General features: G+C 40.2%; 1 long non-coding RNA gene across 1 annotated transcript; it reads right to left on the bottom strand.

The window, feature by feature from the left end:
- Positions 1–2,326: 2,326 nt before the first annotated feature.
- On the bottom strand, positions 2,327–4,803 carry LOC124174119. Its single transcript, XR_006868868.1, has 2 exons — positions 4,704–4,803; positions 2,327–4,120 (listed from the first exon to the last, which is right to left on the bottom strand). It is a non-coding gene; the product is annotated as an uncharacterized LOC124174119 (long non-coding RNA).
- Positions 4,804–6,830: the final 2,027 nt, after the last annotated feature.

Here is a 6,830-nt window from a genome sequence, read left to right as displayed (position 1 = left end):
TAAATTTAGTTAATTAGAAAAAGAAAATTTTGTCTCACCCGTTTATCTTATGCACATTCGCCATCTGCTGAATCACGATTGCACCGTCTTCACGAAGTACCCGAAGGCATCACGCGCCGCTTCGTCGAGAATATCTGCGACTTTTGCTCTCTCCTGAGGGTGGAGGTTGGCTACTAGAAGACTCAGGAGGCTGAGGTCGTCATCCTTGGTGACGACGTACTCTGATGCCGGACCTGGTGATGGGAGAGAAGAGCAAAACGTCAGTGGTACAGTTTTAGCCAACCCTCTCGGCTGTGCCGATTGCACGAGGCATTTCCAATCCCCAGAGTGATGCCTTCCTGAGAAGTTGGCGCATTTCAGAGACTTTTCTTCACAAGTTTCGGAGTGACTTCTCGCTCCGCAAAACCCTGACAACAGCGGCATTAGGCGGGTTGGCTGTAAGGACGGGAGGGCTTGACTCAGTTGTGCCATGGCAAAATTAAGAAACGCCGGAACGCACTTTCTTTAATATTTTTAATAAATGAAATATTATTCTTTTTTATAACAAGTTACGTCTGCATATTTTAAAATAATTGTTTTTTCTTAGTTATGAATGTTTATATTAGAAATTATGTGGCACAAAAATCAATAAAAGTGTCAAACGACTGTTGAGTCTTTTCTAAACCAGTGCCGGAAGGGCGTTCTGGTGGGTTCGCAACCATGACACTACTGGCATTACTTTGAACCGTTAGCTAAAGGCAATGAGTCCATCGTGCAGAAGATGCTGCGCCGTGTCTGCATCCCTGCTGATCACTCCCATCAAGGCGGTTGGTTGGCCGGTCCTTCAGGCGGTGATCCTCATGTAGCGAAGACCGACGAAGTACAGGCCCTAATTGATGAATTTGATTCCTCTGGCTCCTTACGTCGTCAAATCCACGCCGCGCACCTCAACTGAAAATGAAAGGGAAAAGAAAGGCCGATTAGTTGGGGCTGGCCGAGCGGTCGAGCACCGCACGAAAGCGGTGCACGGCACGCCCAGGCGGTGACTCCGATTCCTCAACTCCTCCGCAATTTTCGAAAAGACTGCCATCCGCCGCTCGGATGCGAAGCATGCCCCGTCTCTCTTGCATTGTTTAAGAATTAAAAGTCAAATTAGCAGAAGAATTCTTCTAGAGACGAGGCAACTATGAGGAATTAGCCGGCCAACTGCCGTGAATGTGACCGCGGTAAAGAAAATCGGCACATTTTTTCAATTCTCCGTAACCACAAGAGCCGCCTATCGGTGGACGAACCGATATTCAGTGAAACAATAGATAACAATAGATATTCATTAAAAAGTAAAAATAAGTTTTTTTCATTATAAGAATAAAGCCAGAGTGCTAGTTAATTTTAAATTTTGGACTGTAGGAAAACCTGTTACGTAAGTAAGGACTGGCACGCAATATCAAGATTGCGTCTATATTAGCACCCACACCTGACTCCCCGAATGATTAAAAGCTAATTTTACTAGTTTTTAGTATATTTACCACTTTTTTTTAACACCATGATGTAAATCTTTATTTATATTTTCGGTCTTTTAGTGGTCATGTAATCGATTGAATCGGAGCTATTAAAGTAATTTCGGTCAAAAATTATTATTAACGACATCTATTGGGGAAATTTAAAACTACTTTTCCATGCAGAAATGAGCTTGCACCGCAAAAAAATATCCAATGTCTGATCAGTGAACAATGCATAGTTATCAGAATCGAGCAAGTGTGCAAAATTGCAAACCGATCCAGCGATTGGAAGTGGGTTACAAATAAAAGAAAAGATTCCATCAGTGAAGCATACAAACAGACGCCGCAAGTTAAGAAAAGGCTGGTAATAATAATGCATCACACGCGTCGAAATAAATAAACTCCATTGTCAAAAATAAATCTAATCCCACATACCGAGACGTTTGACGACCAAATTCACCAGTTAAATAGATAACACACCAACAAACTAGTAGTTATTTAACCAAACCATGTCGACATAACGATGGATTCACAAAAAATCAACACTTTGATAGCGAAAGAAGAAAGAGAAATAGGAGAGAGAGAAGAAATGAATGTAAAGTGTGCATGAGTTTCCTGGTGCCACCCAAAGAGGTATCATGCCAGCTCGTTGGAACCCAATTCTCGGCCTTCGTCACCGACAGAAACGTACGACGAAGGCCGAATGGCCGGCCCAATCACGCCTCTTATTCTGCACATCCATACGAACGGCAGTGAGAGTCGTCCTACTGTGCCAGGTTACAGCCCCGCCTTCAAAACAGACGGGGGCTGCCTTCGGAAATTAAATAAGAACACATTTTCGAATTATCTTTCTTCAAAAACATTTATTACAGTGCACAATTACAAAAAAAAAGATTCCTTACAATCAGGTGAGATACATAAAAATACACCAAAATCCATAGCCCAACTACATTGTGCCTTACATAGTGCTGTTAATTTGATGAGACTATAACAAAAATTTCACATTTTCTTAAAGCTCTACGAACAAAATAAAAACTTGGGGAACACCTTAGCACATAATATTATAAATTCTCTAATTCAGGGTAGGGTGTCATGAGGAGAGCTTAATTTCCTGTGAGTCACCTTAAGAGCCTAACAACCTTTAAATTCCTACCTAAACCATCAGCTAATGTCCCTTAATTGCTCCCACCACTTCTCTAAGGGTATACCCTGCTTGCTCCAAGAAAAGAGTTTGCCAGACCGGACTACTACTTGCAAAAAAGAATTTCTTTGACCTCCTACGCTCAAGGTATATTTAATTCAGTGTACATTATACTAAAGAAGGAAGGAGATTCCTATAATTAAAATCCTAATGAATATAATAGGTGTGCACTTTACGGCGGTAATGAATTTATCGGTCACCTGAAAAAAAGAAAACAATACAAAAAACCCTCGCCAGCCTAACTAAATTGGGGAATCGCAAAAAGCGTACTTAAGGGAGTATTTCCATCACGGCACTAGACACGAAACTAATGGTAATAGCTGTCACCTGAAAAAAAAGTTACGACTACAGTCGAGAAACCACGATAAAAATATGAAATTGACGAGGAAAGAAATTCTTTGTTGGGAGTGCATTTCCAGAAAGGCAAGCTTTAAACTTGGAGCAGTAAGCAGAAGTATTGTTTCTTTAATGCCCCATCGGAGGGCCCTACCGCGAATGGGCCATGTCTCGTGAGATAATCTAACCACCCTACACACTTTGCACCCTGGAAGAGGAGTTGCTCCCTTACCTTAACTCATCTGCAAGGTCCATCGGCGGAAGAGCTCTGCTTTCCAACGACGCTCCCCCGTCGCACACGCAAAATAACTGTAGCACTAATCAACACACAACTGGCCATGAATATTTAGAGCACTGAACACTTCACTAGCACTGTCTTCATTGCTGGCTGCACCTCGACGCCGTCGGATATTGTCGAAGGTTCATCAAACGGAGGATTAGGAAAAGGAAAAAGAAGTTGTTGGGGTTTGGTAGTAGCGACAGACATCTTAGGAGTACAATAGGATGGGAGCATGTAAGGCCGTATTCTACCAGCATTTCGGGTACGGTTGCACTCTTCGCATCGTTCCGCTGCTCGCCACAGTCATCGGAAAGGAAGACGTGAAAGTGTATCGTAGAATAATAGCGCTAGCAGCGAGGATCAGGTGCGTCAAACAATATTCAGTTTTCACGAAGCACAAATCTAACCACTAAATTGAATAGAAGTTTTGATTTGATTGATTTAGAGAGGTCGCGAAGCATGGCAGACAAATCTACCGAAGGCATTGAGAAGAAGACAGGGTAATGTAATCTGTGACGTAATGATAGATTGTTCAATGAAGACTGTCGCAGGAAAGCTGTGGAAACGGGACAATTTTAATGGAGATTAAACAAAAAAAACGTGAATATGCAAATATCAGCATATTAGAAAAATTTAAGGAGATCAACACCAGGGCTGACCTGTGAACTTGAAGTAAGAATCTTAATGAAGGAAAGAAATGAGGTAAAATATCACCTTAGACGAAACGTGAGAAAATACTTGTTTTTGGTAGGAGTACAAGAAACAGCGTTTTGCAAGGGAGGGAACGCCTCGAAGAACTCTGAGCGAAGTTTTCCGATGAATATCCTGAAACGGATCAAATTGATTTATTGTAATACAGATGATAAGAAATAATAAAGAGATGAAAAGAAAAAATAACAGCAATCGATCAAGATTGGAAGAAAAAAAATTGTCAAATAAATAGTGTTTGATACCGAAAAATTACAAATACTGCTGATTTTGCACGAGAACATATCACATTATTATATGATTTCGATGACATTTAGATTGAGATTTACTAATGTCGCCGCCTTGCCTTCACAAGGCGCCGATTGACTATTTCATTAATCTTGACCTAACTGCGTTAACTTCGTATTTGAAGGGCAAATTAAATTATAAACTTAACCCCCTTAGCGTGAAGAGAGAGAAGAAATAATAAGCTAATTTTACATTTTAAAATTAAATCGAGTGGCAAGTAGAACCACATCAAGAAATAAGTATCAACTTCCTCAAAACTTTTAAGGCCACAGATAAAACCTTGTCAAACCAATATATTCAGTCGATGACGATGTTTAAATGAGATTAGCAAATAAGAAAAAAATGGTAGAAAACATGCCAAATTCTTATAAGATTTTAACAGTTACTTAAGTATTAATAAAAAATAACTTACTCAGAGGGAACCTGACACATGCCAGACTTGTCCTCGGCGTCCATCAGCAGAGCACTATACGCTTTAGCACCGAACATAAGCAACAACCAAACGAACGAAACTTCTCACCATAACGACCAGAATTCAAGTAAGAACACTCGTGCACCAGTCGTGGCTTTTTATAAGGGCGTTGGCATTGGAGTGAGGTAGAGGTGGGAGGCTTAGAGGGAGGGAATAGCGGGAGGTTTTGGAAAAACCCAGGACAGGGGCCCATCAAAATCAGAGTGAAAGGGTAGTTTAATGGATTTATGTGAGCAGTGGAAGATTTGGAGAGGGTGGCAGGGAGATTCTTATGGTGGATAGGAAATGCTGACATCATGTTCGGCTGCTTCCCTTATCGTGTCTTGCAGGGCTCTGAAAACCGTCGGAACTCTGATGACAAATGTCCAAGAACCGAAGTAGAAATTAAACCGTGAGACTAATTCGAGGGGATTGAATTGAAGTGGCCAAATTCAATCACATAAAATTTCCGTTGCAACTTTGCATTGGTTGCATTTTAATCGGTGTTCAAAAATGCCCGCGACGCGGTGATGAATGCAATGCTATCCAATTTTTCCAATATTTTGCAGAACAAGGTTCGTTTTTGCGATTAATAGCATTTGAAATCGCATCGTCATGCGTATAAATTTCGGTCAACACCCCTAATTTTACTATATTTCTCGGTGAACCTCGGATCACTTTGTCCGTTAGCGACGCGAGTGGAAACTTTTGTAAACCCATTCAAATGCGCGGTGGGTGACAACACATTTACAGGTCGTCTTGAGGATTATCTTTGGTAATATTCGTGGACTAACCGAAGTAATTAAAACATTTTTAAAACTTTTTGGCCAATATTGAATTTGAAACCTTCTCCAACCCATGGGTTGAATTTTCACCGACCCAATTTAAAATTAAGGGAGGGCATCGGAAGGGACTATCCGAAAAAAAATATCATAATTTTGACATTTTTTGTCGAAACTTTGACGCATGAATTCTGATCGAAGGTAATGATCGATTCGAATTAGAAAAAATCTTGTAATATCAATTCGAGTTGATTACTTTAGGCAGACATTGGCAATAGTTTCGAGGAAAAAAATTGTGAAACAGAGAGCGAATGTCTAACTAGTTTCCTGTCTAGATTCCCTTCTCTTTTTGGTGAAATTATTGACCAGCGAATTAATTACTCTGAATAAGATAGTAAATATACCTAAAAGAAAACCTTGGATAGAAAGAGTATTGACAAATGTACCAGGCCGGTCTCTTTATTGTTTCAGATCACTTGCTTATTTGAAATGGTTTGGGTTACAGTCAGGGGCGGTCTGTGGTGAATGGGGGCCCTAGCTGGCGCACAAGAAGCCCCCCCCGGAAAATTTGGGGAAATTGCATGTCTGGAAATGGATTTCAATGCTATTCTGGCTCTTAAAAACCAGACTCAAGTCCACAAATAACAATTTCGTAAGAAAAATAATACTTACTGGTAAAAGTAAGAATTATTTCACAGCTTATAAAATTTAATAATACAAATCTAAAAAACACTCTAAAATAAGCTTTCCGAGTGTCCCTTTCAAAAATGGATTAGGTTCTCTTTAATCTTCTCACTCGTTTGTTCTATTTATTTTATATGACCTTTTTACACTGAGTAAGTTGTTAAATAAAGCAAATTGATGAAAACTTAGAATTTGGTAATAGGTAGCAAAAACGATTTTGGTTAAAGTTATATGATTCTTTATTAATTACACCTTTCATAAACCCTTCACGATAGACGCAAGCGTTTTGGGGGCCTCCTGAGCTCAGGGCCCTCGTCTATCGCCGACCCAAGCGTTTTGGCATTTGGCTTCGGACGTGAAGGTTCGGGATTCTAATCCCGGGTATCCTTTTGATATCCCAAGAATGAAGTCGATTATTGGCGTGTTCACCTAGAGAAATCGAGACTACAATATGAAATCACTTTTAGTGTTCCACAAATATATTTAAGACACTCTACCTACAGGTTTTGGCCTTATAAGACCATTTTTATGAGTGCATTCTAGACAGAAAAATCATCCCACCTAGGAGCTAAATATTTGTTAAGCTCCGAATTGACAACGAATTGGCTACGCTGCTGAACCA

This window comes from Ischnura elegans, chromosome 2, assembly GCF_921293095.1.
Source record: "Ischnura elegans chromosome 2, ioIscEleg1.1, whole genome shotgun sequence".
In the NCBI taxonomy this organism is placed as follows: domain Eukaryota; kingdom Metazoa; phylum Arthropoda; class Insecta; order Odonata; family Coenagrionidae; genus Ischnura; species Ischnura elegans.
Note: the sequence above shows the minus strand (reverse complement) of the source record. Positions and strands in the feature narration are given on the sequence as shown.